General features: G+C 43.0%; 1 protein-coding gene and 1 long non-coding RNA gene across 3 annotated transcripts in view; one reads left to right on the top strand and one right to left on the bottom strand.

Annotated features, from left to right (window-relative positions):
- Window positions 1-4,406: 4,406 nt before the first annotated feature.
- LOC310831997 lies at window positions 4,407-15,787 on the bottom strand. The gene is made up of 2 exons (XR_014558101.1): window positions 15,406-15,787; window positions 4,407-4,608 (listed from the first exon to the last, which is right to left on the bottom strand). It is a non-coding gene; the product is annotated as an uncharacterized lncRNA (long non-coding RNA).
- DENND4A (DENN domain containing 4A) overlaps window positions 14,739-21,084 on the top strand; it is a 62,391-nt gene continuing 56,045 nt past the window's right edge. For both annotated transcript variants that reach the window (XM_083713040.1, XM_083713039.1), the window contains exon 1: window positions 14,739-15,009. The gene's annotated coding sequence lies outside the window, so the exon portion shown is untranslated. The remainder of the gene's footprint in view (window positions 15,010-21,084) is intronic.

The following is a 21,084-nucleotide window of genomic DNA, read 5'->3' as shown; positions in this document are numbered from 1 at the left end:
AGACCCCTAAATGTGCACGTGTAAACGCAGTCGCTCCCCAAACCTATTGCTGCTCCAAGCGGGAGAAACAGAAGCTGGAGGGGAACATCCGATCCGGGCTTGCAAGAGCAAAAGACGTCGCTTGGGAGCGCCGTGGGGGCGCTGGAAGTCAGCGCAGAAGAACTGCAAGGCTTTAGTGGGAGCTGCTGCAATATATCGTCAGGGCGGTTCCATGGTGTAATGGTTAGCACTCTGGACTCTGAATCCAGCGATCCGAGTTCAAATCTCGGTGGAACCTGCAACGATCCTTCCTTGTTTTTCCCTTTAAGGCTATTTTTATTTTATTTCTCAAAAGCAAAGGTTTCGTGAACGCAAGTTATTTTCAAGTGCTCAAAACAATTCCAAGCGAAACTCCCATCATCTCGGAGATCTTTGAAATGCTTTTAGAACTACAGCGACTGGACTGCTGAGTTTTAAGGAATCGCCTCTTCACACATGAGAAAGTATGACCCGCCAACCTGAATAGTCCTCGCGACGCACTGAGATGGGCTGGATCCTGTACCCTGGGTTGCAATAAATGCTCTGGGTGAAAATGAAATGAAATCAAATAGGAAACATATGACTAAGTATACACTGGGTTAGGATGATGCAGCCTCTTGAGTCATGCACCAAGATGGGTCGTATCCTGCACTCTGCTCTGCAAATAACCATCGGAAATGAATGCAGATCCTGCTCTCTAATAAAAAGCATACCGACAAGCCAGAGTGCTTATTAGAAGCTCAAGTGCAAAGTGGTATGTTTTCTTTTTATTAGTAGTACATTGCATTCAAATCTCACCTTTCTCCAAGGAGTTCAAGGTGGTGTACAGAGTCCTCCTCACATAATCCCCCACAACAACCCTGTAAGGTAGGTTAGGCTGCAAGGAAGTGACTGGCCCAATTCACCCCAGCATTGGATTTAGGGCGGGGCAAGCAATTTCCCCGGACAAGGTGCCTAGCCGAGGGGGTGCAAAATAATCATTAATGAATTATTGTGAAAATAATAAATATTTAGGGGGCATGCCAAATTTTGTCCTCGCCTAGGACTCCCCTGCTTACTCTACAATCACTGTGGAGAGTCATGATGCCCCTTAATTCAAGAGTACCTTCGACCACCAATGGTCCATCACCACTTTCATTCAGGTGAGCCACAGCATATTTGTGGTTGAAGATGGGAGACAGCACATCCATTCAAAGTGGGTTTCTTTGTGTTGTTACAGTGATGTGGAACCAAAACTGACAGAGTAGCATGTTCCTTAACACTGCAACATGATGTTGTGGATATTACTCATGTGTTCACAGTGGTGAACTGTATACAGTGGTACCTCAGGTTACAGACTCCGCTAACACAGAAATAGTGCTTCAGGTTAAGAACTTTGCTTCAGGATGAGAACAGAAATTGTGCTCCAGCGGTGCGGCAGCAGCAGGAGGCCCCATTAGCTAAAGTTGTGCTTCAGGTTAAGAACAGTTTCAGGTTAAGAACGGACCTCCAGAACGAATTAAGTACTTAACCTGAGGTACCACTGTACAAGGAAGGCTCAAGCAGTATGTGGACCGAGAACTCCCAGAAGTGCAAGCTGGATTTAGAAGAGGCAGAAGAACGAGAGACCAAATTGCAAACATGCGCTGGATTATGGGGAAAACTAGAGAGTTCCAGAAAGACATCTACTTCTGCTTCATTGACTATGATTGTGTCGACCACAGCAAACTATGGCAAGAAATGGGAGTGCCTGATCACCTCATCTGTCTCCTGAGAAATCTCTATGTGGGACAAGAAGCTACAGTTAGAACTGGATATGGAGCAACTGATTGGTTCAAAATTGGGAAAGGAGTACGACAAGGCTGTATATTGTCTCCCTGCTTATTTAACTTATATGCAGAATTCATCATGTGTAAGGCTGGGCTGGATGAATCCCTAGCGAGAATTAAGATTGCCGGAAGAAATATCAATAACCTCAGATATGTAGATGACACAACCTTGATGGCAGAAAGTGAGGAGGAATTAAAGAACCTTTTATTGAGGGTGAAAGAGGAGAGCGCAAAATATGGTCTGAAGCTCAACATCAAAAAAACGAAGATCATGGCCACTGGTCCCATCACCTCCTGGCAAATAGAAGGGGAAGAAATGGAGGCAGTGAGAGATTTTACTTTCTTGGGCTCCATGATCACTGCAGATGGTGACAGCAGCCACGAAATTAAAAGACACCTGCTTCTTGGGAGAAAAGCAATGACAAACCTAGACAGCATCTTAAAAAGTAGAGACATCACCTTGCCAACAAAGGTCCGTATAGTAAAAACTATGGTTTCCCCAGTAGTGATGTATGGAAGTGAAAGCTGGACCATAAAGAAGGCTGATTGCCGAAAAATTGATGCTTTTGAATTATGGTGCATGGACTGCAAGTAGATCAAACTTATCCATTCTGAAGGAAATCAGCCCTGAGTGCTCACTGGAAGGACAGATCCTGAAGCTGAGGCTCCAATACTTTGGCCACCTCATGAGAAGAGAAGACTCCCTGGAAAAGACCCTGATGTTGGGAAAGATGGAGGGCACAAGGAGAAGGGGACGACAGAGGACGAGATGGTTGGACAGTGTTCTCGAAGCTACCAGCATGAGTTTGACCAAACTGCAGGAGGTAGTGGAAGACAGAAGTGCCTGGCGTGCTCTGGTCCATGGGGTCACGAAGAGTCGGACACGACTAAACGACTAAACAACAACACCACTGTACCTTGCGAGATCCTACAGCTAGCAGATGACGTTAAAGAGGAATTCAGGAAGGGAAACATAGATGTCGAGAAGCCTATAGCAGCCAACTCCTAGGAGTCAAGGTCCCTTCGCATCTCCCCCCAAAATATATATATAAGGGGGCCAGCCACCCCAAAGTTGATGGGCATTGTCATTTAAATAGAGTGTGTGTGTGCTTGTCTGTCTTGTGATTGATTATGCAGGGCTGGGTGAGGTGGTGCTTATCTTCTCTCCCCCCCCCCCATATTTTATTCAAATTGACACCCCCTGCAAGCAGGATCAGATCACAGGCATGATTGCTTAAACATAGTCACACACAAAAGGGGAGCTCACTGACATCACCAAAACAAACCACATTTAGCAAATGAACAATGAAATGGCTCAGATTGTTAGTGGTACAATATCATTATCTCTAGCAGATCACAATGATCTCACACAAAGTGAATCAACCACTTGAAGGAGAGGCAGATCCGTCCTGCAAAGAACTAGACAGAGTTACTAGCTGTTTTACTCTATCCATTGAAATGAGCTAAAGTTTTCTAATAATAAAAAGAGGGGTTGGCAAAGCTCTGCTTGACACAGGGAGCTATATTTTAAAAATTCCCGTTATTTTTGGGTGGTGATGGTTGGAAGCCATGACTGCTAAAGGTAGTATCACAGTGCTTTAAAGGTAAGGAGCAGATGTTGCCTCTGTGCCACACAAGACTCTTCTAATGTTTTCTTGGCAACTAACACAGCTACCCCTGGTAATGGATATTTGACCTCAAGTTTCACAAATCAGCAAGGAAAAACAGTGTCTTGGCCTTCAGTTCATTGTATGCTGTCAATGTGACATTCAGATGCTGCTAATAGATCATTGACAATATTATTTTTTTTAACTCATTAGGCTTTATGAGGAAAAGGGAAATGGGATTAATAGGGCACAGCCCCACCAGTCTTCTTACTTGCAACCAGCCCCAAAGGTAGATCACATGCCTGGCATGCAAAAGGATAAAGATTTCTGGAGCCCCACTGCTGGTCAGTCAGCTAGATGGACCAACGGTTTGACTTGGTATAAGGCTGCTACCTCTATTAGAAAAGAAGAATTACACATGCCCAGAAAACAACATTTTATTTTATTTTGATTCATTACATTGTTACGCTGTTTTTCATTCAAATGAATCACAAAGTGGCTTACAAACAGTAAGTGAAAATTACATAAGAGAACATCACAAATACAGCATAAATCATATAGAATAATTAACAAATAATAAACAAAACAATTACAATCTATTAAAAACAACTAAAACAAATAAGCTAAGCAGCACAATTACAACAAAAGTCATATTATAGGATTCACAAAGTACTACAGCATTCATAATCTATAAAATATCGTAATGCCGGCATTATAAATTGTACAGATTTCGTGTTTGTTTTTCCTTTTCTTCCAGGGGAATGCTTTGAAGCTCCATAACCAATCTGCAGCAAGCAACACGTCTGATTGTTGATGATAGTGATGATTTGTCAGCAAGGTAACAGCATGTGGCTGGAAGGGATTTGGGATGGTGCAAAATCTCACCTAAGACAGGTACACATCTGTTCCCCCAGAAAACGAGTTAATGAGGTTTCAGGGAACCAGCAGCAGTTTCATTGTTCCATGGTGACAATTCTGATGACAGATTGTTTCAGAAGCCTGGCTCTCTTCCTAGGCATGTTGATGAGATATACACAGGCTAGGATGGGTCAAGCATTGAGAATGATGCAGACTCTTAGCAGCAGATGTTTCATTGTGAAGTTTGAGGAGTTTGGGGGCGGACGACACCTCTCTGGACACCTTTGCTAAGTTACTCTCCACTTCCCCCTTGTGGGCTGGATTGAAAGGGAAAAAGAAAGAGTTCAGTCCTAAGTAATCCAACTTGTTCTTGTTGTCTCAGCAAAGCTTCATAAAAATGCTCTTTTTGCTGCAGTTTGGTTTCCCAAACCAGTTGAGAAAGCAACTATTGTTTACCATTCCTTTGCATGGGAGAAATGCAGTTCATTTCAGATGGCTTTCAACCACCCGTCTCCAACCTTGCACCCTCCAGATGTTTTGGACTTCAATTCTCATCAACTCCAGCCCTGAATGGCTGGGACTGATGGGATTTATAGTCCAACATCTAGATGGTGCTAGGACCAGGTTGGCAAAGATTGGTTGAAAGCCATTTGAAATGAAGTGCGTTTCTCCCATATCAGTGGTTTAAAGCTCAATAGATTTAGGTGCAGATAGAAGACCATAGCATACTACCATATATAGGTGTTAGGCTTTTATAGTTTATGTGCTGAACCAGTTTAACAGCTTTCTGCGTACTGTACTTGACTAAACAGAGTATATGGTTAGTTCTTGGCTGGCATAAGTGTGTGAATGCCAATTAACATGCATGTTTTTGTTATGTAAATAGCAATTATTGGGAAACCTGACTAGATTTAGGATTGTGGGATGGAGAGAGTTTGATTCTTGCTATCTCTGCCAAGTTCCCAGGGCAGGGAGGGGAGATTACCTCTCTGAAGGCATTATTTGCTATTGTAAACATCATCCTCAACACTGAGGGAAATTGTACTTTAAATCAAATTACATACATTACACACAGCAACTTGTACTTGATATATATGACCAAGAGTCTTGTGGTACCTTAAAGCCCTAGACATTTACTATGACATAACCTTTTATGGACAATGACTAACCTGTTGTGGATTATTATTATTATTATTATTATTACTATTACTACTAGTACTACTACTATTGCTTTATTAATTGTCTTCTAAACCACCATCTCAATGTGATTCGCATGAAAAATAATTTTAAAGTTAGAAAACAAAAAATGTAAATTTATAACAAGACTAAAACTCAAAGAATGGACACTCTTGGTAAAGACCCACAAGTGGCGCTGTGGGTTAAACCACAGAGCCTAGGACTTGCCGATCAGAATGTTGGTGGTTCGAATCCCCGTGACAGGGTGAGCTCCTGTTGCTTGGTCCCTGCTCCTGCCAACCTAGCAGTTCCAAAGCACTTCAAAGTGCAAGTAGATAAATAGGTACCGCTCCGGTGGGAAGGTAAATGGCGTTTCCATGCGCTGCTCTGGTTTGCCAGAAGCGGCTTAGTCATGCTGGCCACATGACCCGGAAGATGTACACCGGCTCCCTCGACCAATAAAGCAACATGAGCGCCGCAACCCCAGGGTCGGCCACGACTGGACCTAATGGTCAGGGGTCCCTTTACCTATCCATCTGGGAAAACCTGCAGGAGCAACAATGCCTTTGGCTGCTTCTGAAAAGTGCAGGTGGTAGATGCTTGTCATACACAAAGAAAAAAGAAAAAGTATTGTCCAAGTCATCTTTGAATTCACTGTTCCCAAACACTGCAAACAAATTCCATATTCCAGTAAACTTGTTTGTCTATTAATTTCCACAGCAGGTTAATTTGGATAAAATTGCCCTGTTCCGTCTTCCCTGGTGCCGTTCAGACATCAACAGAACAAGTGCTTTCTTCCAATTTGCTGCTGTAAACACGTTGGCAGCCGTAAAGAAGGTTTACAACCACTTCAAGATCAACATCATTAATCAAATCCTTAAGATAACTCAGAAACTATTTAGGGATTTTGTGGTATGAAACAACCAGCCGTTTTATCAATCACATTTGGAATCAGAGCCCAAAAGGGTTGTATCGTTGAACAGGGCCACAAAACTTGCATAAAATGTAATATTAATTATGTGAATGCAAATTTACCAAGCACATTGTTGTTGTGTAAATAGTTGCCCTGGAGAAGCCTGATCAACACTGGAACTGGTGAGAAGTAGAAGTTCAATTATTTCTGCGGCTGTCACAATCCTTCCCACACACTTCTCTGAAGCTGTTATTTGGTCTGACTCAGTGCAAGTCCGCTTCCTATTTTCCTGTGTCTTAAGGGAAGGACCAAAGCTCAGTGGCAGAGCATTTGCCCAACACTTTCTTAGATGCAAGGAACTTCTCATCTCTCCAGGAAGGGGTGGGAAGCCCGTTACTGGATTTACACATACAATCTGAATTATCTGTGACAATTAATATTACAAAAGCACAGGGAAATGTATTGTCCAAAAATTTGGTGCTATCACCTTGCACAAATATCCTCTGATGGGGTGCCTCTTGCGGGGCCCCATGCCCTTGAGGTTCAGTTGTCCTTCAGCAGAGATTTGGCAGGAGTCTCCACTCTCTTCTTTTAAACATCCTTTGGAAGATACATGCTCTGTTGATATTTTTCACGATGTTTTATGGATGCCTTTGCTGATTTTATTGTAACATTGTAGGTTGTATACCGCCTTGATATAAATTTATGAAAGTGTGGGTTATGAATACTTTAATAAGTAAAGATATTTTAATTTAGATATTCTACTAGTACTTGTCTCCGCTTTGCCTTGCAAATACGAATCCTCACACTGGTAGCGCATGCTGGAAATCTGGTGCAAGGAAAACAGCCTTTATACTTTATACATGTACGATGGATTTGTGCAAAAATCAGTAGTTTGTGGGGCATTATTAACATTATACAAAATATGCTAGGCTATAATTTACTGCCACTGAGGCCATTACAATTCCTTTTAGAGTATTTTAAAAATGATATACATCTGGAATGCCATAATTTGGTGGGAAATATGTTAACTAAAGCAAAAAAAATTTTTTTAGCAACACTCAAATAGCATACGCCAGCAATTCCAACGGAACAAAAGTGGATTAATAAAACATGGAGCGCTGCCATGAGATCTAAGCTGACTGAGATGGCACAATTACGAGTAGGATGACAGAATGAAGAACAGTCTGAGAGAAGTTTTCTGCCTCTTCAGTGATTATAATATGGAGCTATTTAAAACACAGGTGGGAAACCTCTAGGCTGGGTCTCCCCTTCAAATGTGCCCCCCCCCCGGGCCTCACTTGCTGACCCTCAGGACAGTGGTGTTGCATCCTTTGTTGGTGGGCCGAAGGGCTGGGTGCGGAAGGTGAACAATTCAGGAGATGGCAAAGAGCGATCAGGAGCCATTCTTCTTACATAGAACCAGGCGCCATCTCTGCAGATAGGAGCAGACACTCCCCCTGGAGAGCACATTTGCAGTCCCGACATTTCCGCATAACAAGCAAGTGAGTGTGTTGTGCCTTATCTTTAAAAGCTTGGCATGTGTGGAAGCTGTTGGGACATCTTTGTTGCTTCTGTCCAGTTCTGAATATCTCACCCGTTTACTGAATCCCTGAATCATGACTCCCGAATTCTGTCTGCTGCCAAGCCTGTGCTGTTACTTTCCTGAATTAAGATCTCTTTCTTACTTAAGATCCTCTGTCTGCATTTGCTGGGCCTGAAGCAGGACACTTACTCATGGGAATCCCATTAATAGGGTAATTAAACACACATGTAATCCAATTGCAGTAAATAAAGAGCTGGCAATTCGTCAGACTAGTTTTCACTTAAGAAACAGTTTACAACAGGTCTGTTGTGAATCAAAATAAGAATAGCAAAGCCTTTAGTTCTCTGAAAGGGTGCTATTAAAAAAATCAATTTCAAGAACACATTTCTAATATCCAATGATCAGAAACAGGGAAACCTTAATACTGAAAACTTGCTTGACATTTAAAGCTTAAAAATAAATACATTTGCATGTACAGGAGGTGTTAACACCCAACAGTCTGTAAAGCAAGATATGAAGAACAGTCACCATGAAGTAAGATCCTCTTTTTTTAACGTCACGCTTGCTAACTTCTTCCTGTATGTTTATTGGCCCCTTGCAAAGATGTTTTTCTGTGTTGCAGTAACACAAGACATCACCATGGAGACCCAACACAAATCTATGCAACACGGAGTGAATGTGAACATTTTCTGTGAGATGCTACTTATAATAAACCATATCCATTCTACTGCCTCTGCTTCTTTGGACATTTTGAATAAATGCATGTTTTTATTTTATTTATCTATTTAGTTTACAAAATTTATATACTGCTCGATGGCACAAGGTCACTCAACAAGTTTCACAGCTGAGTATCTGAACCCTGATCTCTCAGTTCCTAATCCAACACACTATCCGCTACTACACCATACTGCCGCAGTCCACCCAGCTGGCCCCATACATTTTGCTGCCTGAGCTGCAGGACAAGATGTTGCCCCCTCACAATTCCAAGTTCAGAAGCTGACTGCACTGGCAACTGAGTCTTACTTCAACACTTCTGATCGGGTAACATCCTGCACCATACCTGAAGCAGCAGTCCCAAAAGGGACCATGTGGCAGCAGAAGGGGAGTCAATAGGAAATTCTGGAGGCTGATACTGCTGTCCCTGAACAGCTGCTACCTAAGGCAGTTACCTCTGTTTAACTTAGGGTTGGCCCTGCAACCCTACAATGCTGAAGGTATTAGAATCATATGCTAAGAGTCTAATCCAGAATGCTGGATGAAATGGATCTTGATTTGACTAGTCCAGCCAGGGCAGTTCCTGCCAAATGAGTAAAACACAGAAGTTGGCAATTTTGTTCTTGTCACGATGCAAGAACTATATTAATTTTACAGGTTTTACTAGATTCTCATGGGGGGGGGGGAGAACAGTTTGAGGGGCAGATTGCAACCTGGAGCATGTGTCCATATAGTGGGGTGCAAGTGAACAATTAAAGTGGAGTGTCCCCCACTCCCCAGATTCAATGGGATTCTCCTTAAAAGAGGTAGACTTGATTATTTATTCCCCCTTTCACATTCTTTCCCCTGTATGCCACACATTTCTGAAAAGTTGCTACTCCCCAGGGCCCCGGTTTTGTGTTTTAGCAGCTGTTTCCTATTGTTTTCTCAGACTGGGGCCAGCAGCCGCATGGAACACATTACTTGTGCCCAGGAGTGTTTCCTAAACTATTATTTAGTCAAAGATGCAAGGCAAACTATGATTTTGAAAAGCCTGACAACTTGCAGAGCTACTTTGCCTCTTTCCAGGGCTGGATTAACTGTTAGCTAGGTACACTTTAGTGTAGCGCTCCAGGCAAATTTGGACCCTTGCTATGGTCCATAGCTATTTAGAAATTTCCTCTGCAATCAACCAAATACCATCTTTTCCATGCTGAGTTCTTATAAATTCCTGGGGCTGTTTGTATATGGAAAGAGTGGGTATTATTCCAGACGTATTGACACTTTAAACACCTGCACACCCTTGTGCAGAAGAAATGTCTATCCTTTTTTTAGCAGCTGCACAACAGGCAGGAACTGAGAGGCGATATTTCCTTAGGTCTGGAAAAGCAGGTACAATTTATTGGCAAATATTAGGTCTTCAGCTTGAGATGGGCTTACGTTCAAAATCAAGGAAGGGGCCAGTGAATGCCACAAAACTCCTTTCCCATTACATAACTTATCAATAGCCCTTAATTTTATGCAGAAATGAAAGAGAAACTGATCCTACCAAAATTCTCTCCTTTGCTACACTTGTAGTCACAGGAAATCTGTATCGTGAATGCTATCTGTGGTTTTATCTGATGCCCATTACTTTGATTCTAGAATATGTCACAAATGCCGAAGTGTTCATTTGTGATCATTAGAATAATTATAGGGAAAGCATGTGGATCTGGGGTTGAGCATGCCACGAGACAGCTTTGAAAACCTTCCCAAATGATTAGTCAGAGTACCTAGTGTTTTCTCCAATATACAAAGCTAGTTCTGAGATGTCACTTGGATCTAGTATTGTTTGTCTTTACAGTGGGGTGTCCTGACTGAACTTGGGGGGGGGGTTTACCCAAACATAAACCTCTTTCCCTCCCTCTGGGAACAGCTGCAAACAGTTAACCCACATCAGCTTCTACTGCTTCAGAACACTTGGTTGAGTCCTGACAACTCTGTCTATAGGTCTTGCGTGTTTCATTTTGTGTGTAGCCTAAGATTTTAATTTCTTTTGTTTCTCCCCCATACCTCCACCCAACTAATGGATGTGAAAAGAAATCAGATGGTTTCCCCAGATAAATAAGGGCCTTGGTCCTACAGAGTATTCATTAGAGGCTTTGTAGAAAGAAAGAAAAGTGGATTAATCAAGAGCAGCTGGTGATGTGGGTGGCCTCATTGGTGCTGCATTTGTAGCTGAATTTCAAGTTCTGAATTATCTTAATGCGTGCTCCATTCCTGGAGAATATTATAATAATTTAAGGGAAAATATGCTTTTAGTAATTGAGACCAAACACAAGCATCACATAAAACCGGTTAATGGTAACAGTAAGGCAGACACTGATTCACTTGTTGCCCTTTTCGAGATGGTAAAAACCACATTGCAAGAGTATTTGAATATTTATTTCAAGTGTTTATAGCCAACCCTTTTCTAGATAGTCACAGAGCAGGAAATAAATACTGTGGCCAGCTCTCTCTGTCCAGGAAAGACTATGAAGTGAAGCAGCTGCAGCTGGGAAGATATTCCCAGCCCTGAACCCACCTGGGCTTAATGTGACAAATGTGGCCTCAGGAGCACCCCAAAGGTGATCTTTCAAATCCTGGACCAAGAACCCATCAAGTCACAGTACGTCAGTGTTGTCTGGATTCAGTTTCAATTTACTGGCCTACATGCAACCTATTATCACCACCAGACCTCAGTTCAGCACCTGTATCTGGGCATCTTCTGTATATTGATGACACCTCATTCCAATTCCCCTGATGCTACATGCATAAACTAGGATCACAGTTCTACATCTGCACACAAGATTTGTTGTAACTGCTTAGAGAAAAGCGATTGAGAGTTCTAGTTTAAGGGCTTGGTTGCATTGCACCTCCACTCCCAAATGCAAAGATATGCTGGACTTGCTGGTCTGTGCTATTCACTTGCTAGCCCACAGGGTTGATAGTAGGCATGGACGAATCTGTCAATTTCATTTACTCATTTTTGGCATTTTCAATTTTTGCATCTTTAAACGCACTTGATAATTTGCAAAAAGTAAGGATTGCTGTGGAGTTTGGACATCTTCAAATAAGGTGCTCATTTATGCAGAGATTGGACTTCCCAATCCTTTAAAGTGAGAGAGAGGGTTTCTCACTACCCCAAATATTAATAAAAACACTTTAAGCACTTATTCCACATTTGAGCACATTTCCATGTTTACATAAGCCCACAACTAAAAGCAGATTAGCAGCACAGTGAGAACACACTTAACAATGCACAGAGCTGGTCTAACTATAGAAGCAAACTAGGCAACTGCCTGGAATGCCAAAATCCCAGTGGCACCTGTATCTGCTGTGCAAATGGCTTAGCAAACGAACAGCTGTTTGCATGGTTCAGTTTATCTGGGGTTTTTTAATGGACGCTTAACTGTGAAATAGGGAAACTAATTCATTAATGAACTGAACCACTTTTTATTTTTAATTTATAAAATAGGGTTTCCAAGTGCCCAACAGCCAGCTGGCTGGCTGTTGAGCACTTGGGAATCTGCAACAGCTTCAAAGGCAAACCCCACACTTCCACATGAGGTCCAAGGAACAGGGGGTGTCGGCGTCTGAAAGCCCTTTGCAAAAGTTATTTCAAGCAGCCCCTCCTACTTATAACATCACTATTTTAAAGGCAGTGGGGAGAGTGCTTAAAGTGCTTTGCAAAATCTATTTTAAGCCATCTCTCCCCTTTAAATATTTCTCAAGTGGTGTTTTAAGGAAGAGCGGGAAGCTGCTTCAAAGAGCAAATTTGCAAAGCGCTTGAGGACAGTCCTCCTGCTTCCATTCTATAGTCTCAGATGGGAGAACAGGGACTGTGTTAAGTGCTTTGCAGAAGTGCTTTTTGAAGCAGTGCTCAAGCAATGTTGGGGTAGGGAGGCTACTTCAAAGAGCACTTTTGCTTTACAATTCTCTGTACATTTTACAAGCTCCTTTACCCTCCTGTCTGCCCAACTATTTAAAGAAGGTGGTCAGCTGGGAGTGTGTGGGCATGGTTTGGGGAAAATTACCTAGAATGTCAAATTGGACCCCCTGGCAGACCAAGATTGACCTACAGGCTGGATGTTCCCTACCCCTGATCTAAGATAAGACATATGAACAACAGCTTCTCATAATGCAAATAGCAGTTTTGGGAGGGCAGGTGTGACATACAGCTCAGAGCTTAATAAATCTCCTTCTCCCCTCACTTGTCCTGACTCTTATTGAGATCTCATGCTGCTGCTATTTAGAAATTATAAAAGAACCATGCAGCATCAAAATATGTGTTTATAACATACAGCTTTGCTCTGAATTTTATCCATTGTCCTCTGAAATCAGAACAACTTTCCCACTGGTTTCTTTGGTCTGTTGTATGAAAATACTTTGGTGGGAGCCCAGGATTATTTTTTTCTTTCTTGCAATTTTTATCGCTTTAGTAAGTGCCTTCTACAGAGAATTCATCACCACCGCCATCCATGATATTCAGTTTCCTCTTTTATAATATACAGACAGCATGGGTCCCTGGAGTAAGAAATTCCTTTCCAAGACCTGCTTTGAAAGCAAAGGAAAGAAAGACAAACACAATGTTCTACCGCTGCCTCACCATCATTGTTGCATTTAAATATGCTGCTTCTTAAGTTTAATCAATCCCTATCAGACATCATTCCTCTAAGCACAAAGGGATCAATGCTAAATTTCCTAATGAACAAATCAAAAGCTTCTGGCTTCGCTGTCTAACTTTTAATAAGAACATACCATGCCAAAAGCACCATTTTGTTGTATAACATTTAAGATGTAGAGACATTACTGCATCATAAGTAAGCTGGACGAAAGGATAGGGTGATTTGTCTTTTGGAATGAGAACTATTTTGTTTCCTATCAGTTTCAGTACCTGTTTCTGTTATTCCCAGACAGGATAAACAGATGCCATACTTGAAAGAAACAAATCAAAACTGCCAGGGTTAAATATGAAATTTTGGATGGAGGAAAGTAGTAGTATCCTAATCTAGTCTACCTAATCACGTAGAGTTTTAAGGCAAGCTTCAATTGCATCTCTCCCCACTCCCTACTAAAACAGAATTAGCTTGCCTCAAGTCAGGTATGTTGTACACTACACTATGTTTATGAGCTGGTGGTAGCAATGGGAGAGATAGTTAATTCAGTTCACATTTAAAGGAGAACCTACCTAATCTGCACTCTCAAAAGCAATACGCCAACTGAAAACAGCTATCTCTCAAAATATGCAAAATTCAGAGTAATTTTGCAACACAGTTCTTCAGTAATATGTACAAAATGCATACAATGTGACAAAAGTGTGCATAAAAGAGTTTGTTATCAACAATAAAATACAAAAATGCATTGCATTAGGGGAAGCTGCTCTAGAAAAAGGCAAAACGGCAAACATGTATTACAAAAAATTCACACGAAACTCATGACTTTTTATGACTCCCCCCCCCTTAAATCGCCAACAGAAATGCGGGAAACCGAATTTAAGTTATGAAAAACGAGGAAATGAAGAAAACCTAGGAGGACAGATTCGCCCATCCCTAGCTGGCAGTAATGTGGGTGAAGTCAAGCAGCAGAAACATTTTACAAAACAATAAAATTGGTATGTCCATCCCAACCCCAAGAATCACAGAACTGTAGAGTTGGCCCATCCTTCCCTCAGCAGCAAATCCCTGGGCCAAGAGACCGCAACCCACTTGGGACCCCCTCAGAAGTCAGGGGTGCTGGACGGATGAGACACCCCACTTGGCACCCCTTCAGAAGTCAGGGGTGCTGGACAGACAAGAGACCTCACTTGGGACCCCCTCAGAAGTCAGGGGTGCTGGACGGACAAGAGACCCCACATGGGCGCTGGCTTTCTACACAGCCAAGAGGTATACTATACTGTATAAACCTTGTGAAATAAAAGGAACATAAATAAACTAAAACAACTAAAACCCCCTCATCCCACACTGGAAATCCCGCTAAAACCCACAGCCCTCGAAGGAGTCCTGAGAGCTGTCCACCACGCCGTCGAGGGACCCCCGCTTGGCTCCCTTCCCCGCGCGCGCCCCTCGGCCTCCCTCCTCCTCCTCCTCCTTTTCCGTCCTTCCCCCGCCAGAGAGCCAAGATGGCGGCGGCTGAGGGGAGGCGGGGAGGGAATCCCGCCTGAGGCGCCCACACGGCGAGGGAGGAGGCGGTGCTGTTGCTGCTGCCGCCGCCGCGCGCGAGGGGAAGGAGGATGCCACAAGAGGCGATGCTGTCTTCGTGATCGGCCGCGTGTCGGCGAGGGAAAAGCGCTTCGGGACCTCGAGGGGACCCCCTCTCCCCGTGTCTCCCCTCCATTCATGCTGCCGCTGGGGAGCAGCGCCCCCGCCTGAGGTGAGGTCGCTGGGGCGAGAGATGGCGGGCTGCCTCTGTCTTTCGGGGGCGCTGCTGCTGTTATGTATGCGCGCCTCTCTCTCACCCCCACCACCAAATAACGGAGCCGAGGGAAGAAGGCGGCCGTTGCTGCTCTTCCACTGGGATATTTGGGGCAGCGGGTTGGCGATGGCGAGGCGAGGTGGGGGGGGGGCGGGAGAGAGAATAATACGCAATTTCGGGACATCTCTCTGGCGTGTTGTGCGTGTGTGGTTTTAGGATGTGGACGGACGGACGGACGACGAAATGATGCAACTGGCGCGTGTGAGACATGACGGCGGGTGATGCCAGATGCTGGAGTATATAATATTCAAAAGAAAGAAAAGAAATGGGTTAACAGCCCTACTCGGAGTAGACCTTTTGGAATGAATGGGCTCAGGCCCATGAGTTCCCGCGGGTCTCTTCCCGAGCACGACGTGGCTGGAGACAACCCGGTGTCATCGGTGGTTTTAATCTGTTACATAGGAATGAAGCTGAAGTATTTTAAAAGAAGGGGGGTCATGTGTGCAATTCCCCCCCCCCCCCATCTATCTATGAAGTATTTAAAAGAAAGGGATAATCCATTCAATTGTTTCTGGCTAGTCTTATTTATTTATGTTCAAAATTTGGCGAATGTTGGTGTCACGTGTGAATGTCGACTGTGCCTCAGGAATGTATGAAATGTATGTTTCCTTCTGTGGTTTTGGGTTTTTTTTGGACCTCGGTATATTCTGATGCTCTCTGCCCCGTGGTGAGCTGACCCACCAATGTTCACCAGCCTGTCCCTTGAGTTTGGGGGACTTGGGAAGCGTTTGCTTGTGAATGCCGAAGTACACCAGAATTTGAACATTCACTTGCATGTAACAGATGTCAGAGCAGCTCCCCGGGGTCTGGTCACGCTCTAGTGTGACCAAGCATCTGATGCTAAGATGTGATGAGGCAGATGGGGTTGGTTTGACCCCATGGCTGGGCTCATCAAGAGTAAAGGTGATAGTTTAGTTTCCTAGCGCAACGGGGTCTCTCAAGAGCATGTCTTTGTCTTTCTTCATATGAGCGAGTAGCTGACATTCATTCCTATGGAGAAATGCAAAATGAACACAGTAAACTAACTCACTGCAAGTCAGACCACTGGTTCATCTAACTTAGAATTGTCAACACTGACTGACAGCAGCTCTCCAAGCTTCAGGCAGGCATCTTTCTCAGGAGATGCTCGGATTGAAACTGGGACCTGCTTCATTGAAAGCTTACCACAGATCTATGGCCATTTAAACTTAAGTAAGTACTGCGCTCAAAGACCAAACATACCGCAGTAAAAAGGGAGGAAAGGGGTCAGGCAATCAGGGACCTAATGCTGTAGAAATTCAGGTTCAGATTTCCTGCACCACTCCATGACAACAGCCCTGAAAGGCAGGCCAGCAGTTATTACTCCACTGTGAAAGCACCTTGACTCAAAGGAGATAAAGAAAAAACAGAGGTTTGGACTGGGTATTTCCTTTTCTTTTGGATTTCTTCTGTAGAAATGATACCTTGACATGTAGGATAATGCTACTGGGAATGATTTCTAGGTTTAACTTGTGAGGGTTGTTGTGAATGTGCAAATAGCCCAAGCTTGAGGCTCCTTTATTTATAACTTGGTCCATTACTACAAAATCCATAGGGCCATTAAGATACTACCTTTACGGGACTAACCAATTTCCGTGGAAAGCCCCTGAACTTTAAAGGTAAACAGAGCTCTTCTTCAGCAGAGATAAGTTATTTTTATTCTTGTTTAATTTGGGGAAATGTGTATAGATACATGCTATTACAGTGGTACCTCGGGTTACATACGCTTCAGGTTACATACGCTTCAGGTTACAGACTCTGCTAACCCAGAAATAGTACCTCAGGTTAAGAACTTTGCTTCAGGATGAGAACAGAAATTGTGCTCTGGTGGCGCAGCAGCAGCAGGAGGCCCCATTAGCTAAAGTGGTGCTACAGGTTAAGAACAGTTTCAGGTTGAGAACGGATCTCCGGAACGAATTAAGTACTTAACCCGAGGTACCACTGTATATAGAAGCATATTTTGGCTTGAAATTGTTTTTAAATATTCAGTTGTTTTTATAAATGCAGTTGTTTGTGTTGTGAAATTGCTTTGAGATGCTTCATAGGAAGTGATTCATAACTGAATTAAATTATAATGATGAGGATGTATGTGGGACTGACTACTATTAGTGTGTGTGTGTGTGTGTGTGTGTGTGTGTGTGTGTGAAGAGGAAGAGATGGGTGCTATTTGACAAAGATGACACTGGTACATTGGAAGGCAGGTTAATGATAGAAGCCAGGCTGATCTTTGAGAGGGGGGAAAGAGGGAAAATACTGGGGTGTTGGAAAAGGTGGTTTTATAGTTGAAATGTTTGGGGAACCAGGTTAGCAAGTAAGCTTCATTTGTGTACTTCTTGAAAAATCACTTTTGAGTACATATTAGTGAAGGAATTGGGGTATGGCAAAGGAAATGCTGGGGTAAATTTTACAAAGCGTTGTAGCAATTCTGGTGTTTCCAGGTGGCCACCTGCTAAAATGTTAGGTAGTCTTTATAACTAACTTTCATCATGCACCAGCGATGTGGAACTTTTGGAAACTTTTGAATTGGAAAAACTTTCTGGAAAGTTTTCATTTGCAAGTTAGGGTAATTTATATGAGGAAGTTTTCTGTTGCCCTAGAGAGTTGTTTAATTTAGCATGTTTATTTTATTTGCATTTAGTAAACAAAGCTAAAAACTTTCAAACTGCCAAACCTTCCTAATATTAATTTGCAGTTGGCATCCATTAAGTGTTTTTAATGAATTTATGAATTCACTCTGGGTGTTGGGTAGTTTGTGCGTCCATTATTTTCTATGAGTTGGATTCTTTGGAGGAGGCATTATGCCCCCATCTTTATTTAGACACCCGGGATGTGTTTTATTTAGGTAAAAGTGGTTAGGTGATTTTGTCCCGCCACCTTTCCTGTTTCTAATTGAAATGATAGCTTTGCTTTATAATAGCAGAGTACTTGATATGAGAGGGAACTCTTTTGATTGAAAAAAAAAATTAGACTGTTGCCAGTAATGGTTAGGTGTTTCTGGTGTTTAATACATTTCCCCAATTATGGATGACTAATAATGTTTCCTTGCATGACAATAGTAATAGACCTCTGTAGTGGTAGAAACAGAACCTTGGGGTTCTATTACCATATATTTATGCTAAAGTTTTCATATCTACCCATCTGTCTGTCTCTGTCTAGCAAGCTTCTTTTTTAAGGCTTTTGGTGCCTTGAACTGACTTGAAGATGAAGCAAGGCAGTGACTTGCCTACAGCTATAAATCTTCTGCAGACACTGATTTTGGGCAAGATTCTAATGACCCTGTCATGTTACAAACATGGCAAAGAGCTGCCCTGACCACTCTGAAAGAAGGAATAAATTCAGGTTTGTGTCCAGAAAACATTCAGTTGATCTCAAACAGTACGTAAACTGCCATCCAGGATGAATTGGTGATGTCCATTCTGGGTTAGCCCAACACAGCATGATGCTGCAGATGGGAAATTCAAATGTCACTCAACTTTCTGCTAAGTATCACAACCCACCTGTAAATTCTCTTGCACCTAATTGAAATGAGCAGGAGCTATAGAAAGATGTGGTAGGTCAGGCATGTCCAACTTACAAGAGACTGCGAGCTACTCCCAGTAAAAAAATTCTGGAAGTGATCTACCCATGAAAGGAGGGTGGGAAGCCAAGGTTGTTGACCTTTCTTTAGGGGGGGGGGGAGCCAAAGTTGCTGGGCTTTTTTTTTTTAAAGGAATGTGGAAGAGAAAGTTGTTGAGCTTTTTTTAAGGGGTAGTCACAGCGGTAATGTCTATTTTAGTTGTCTATTTTAACGTCTATTTGAGTTTCATAACAACAAAATACAATTAAAGTACACTCATTTGGCGCAACGGAGGAACACAGCAATGGGGGGGCACTTTCACTGCATTGCTTTTCACTACCGACAATTGGGAGGGGTCCCGTGAGCAACAGCGAACATCTGGGGATCGACCTGTCAATCGCACATAGACCCATGCAGAAGGTCTCAGGTTCAAGCCCTGGCATCTCCAGGTAGGGCTGGGAGAAATTCTTGTCTGAAACCCTGAAGAGCTGCTGCCAGTCAGTGTAGACAATACTAAACTAGACAGATCAGTGGCCCTACTCTGTATAAGGCAGCTTCTTATAATAGTGCTCTGTGCAACAGATCCATTCGCCTCTCACTCTGCTGCCCCTAACAGCACTCAGGTTGTGCCAGTTTATGCCGATCTCTCTTTGCTTCATGGCAGGTCCATCTTGGCTCACCCTCTTGTGTGTTTTGTTTTTTTGTTATGCATTTCTCTTGGTTACATACAGCAGGTGACCTTAAAAATGGATGGATTAGTGTACTTCAACTAACATAGCAACAGTTTATGCTCTGGAGGCTGAGACTTTTTGTTGCTGTCCTGTCTCTAATAACTAGAAAAGTCAGCAGGCTAGATACTAATAACACTTAACAGCTTGTTAATTATGTTGGTGGCCTTGGGCCTCTGCTAATCTCATGTTCTATTTAAAGAATGCACAAATGTGTATCTGACCCACTCTCAACCAAGATGCATGTTGAGGTGTAAGTTGGAAAGTGAGTTTTTGTATGCGGCTATTTAAACTGAACATTTGAAGAAAGTGCAATTTGCTTTTTAGTAAGTTTCATTTTTCCCCTACACTCTCTGTCAGTCTGCACTTAAATATTTCACTTTCTAGATGATTAAATGCAGAACTAATCTGCACAATCCTAGTGCTTACTACCTAACTGCAGTCCTATCTAGGTAAAGATAAAGGTACCCCTGCCCGTACGGGCCAGTCTTGCCAGACTCTAGGGTTGTGCGCTCCTCTCACTCTATAGGCCGGGAGCCAGCGCTGTCCGCAGACACTTCCGGGTCACGTGGCCAGCGTGACAAGCTGCATCTGGCGAGCCAGCGCAGCACACGGAAAGTACCCGGGGGTGCTTTCGAACTGCTAGGTTAGCAGGCGCTGGGACCGAATGACGGGAGCACAGCCCGCCGCGGGGATTCGAACCGCCGACCATGCGATAGGCAAGTCCTAGGCGCTGAGGTTTTACCCACAGCACCACCCACTACTCAGAAGTAAATCCTGTTGAATTCAATCATGGGTCTTACTCTTAGGTAAGGGGGGTTAGAATTGCAGCCTCTGGCAAATCCAAATGAGAGGTGGAAAATTGATTTCAGTATTGGGCAGATAACTCATTTATAACTTTATATTCTTAATTTACATGAAGATTCAGAACTGTAGTGCTAAATATAATCATTAATCATAGGAATTACTTCCATCATCCCTCTAAAGTAGGTGTCAGCAACTGGCAGCTCTTGAGTCAAATCTAGCTCCCTTAGGAGGCATTTTAGGTCCCCAGTTACAAACTCAAAGCCAGCAGAGGTGTGTGTGTTATGGAAAGAACAGTGGTTGTAGTTGCAGGGTTTTATAAATGTGGGGAGTCAGTTGAGACTTTTACATGGTACTGTCAATAAGTCACCTTCTGGCAAAGCTAGTTGCAGACTGGAGCCCTATATAATGAGAGGTTTCCTTGCGATCACTGTAATTTCTTATCAAGTCAGATTTATTTATAGGAAATAGAGCAAAAAATCTTTGTGTCAAAGTAAAACTAAGGGCAACGAAGATTGACTGCCCTGTCCCTCTTCTGTGCACAAATCATTTGTTTTGCTCGTTTCCCCCCAAATTGATAGACTGGGCTCTTGTGCTTTATAAAATCTAAATATCCTGAACTAGGACTAGCTGGGTCCTATGCATGCTTGCTGACAAGTTTGATCCACACAGTACATTTAAAGCACATCCAGTGCACATTTAAAACACATAACTTCCTCAAAAGATTATTTGGAGCTGTAGTTTGCCTTATAGAGCCATCGTTCCCTGTGACCTTAACAAACTGCAGTTCCCCTTACTCTTTGAGGGAAGTTATGTTGTTTAGTGCTCTGGTCCATGGGGTCACGAAGAGTCGGACACGACTGACTA

The sequence above is a fragment of the Podarcis gaigeae genome (assembly GCF_964106915.1).
Source record: "Podarcis gaigeae genome assembly, chromosome: 14".
Classification (NCBI taxonomy): domain Eukaryota; kingdom Metazoa; phylum Chordata; class Lepidosauria; order Squamata; family Lacertidae; genus Podarcis; species Podarcis gaigeae.
This window is presented reverse-complemented; position numbering and strand designations above follow the sequence as displayed.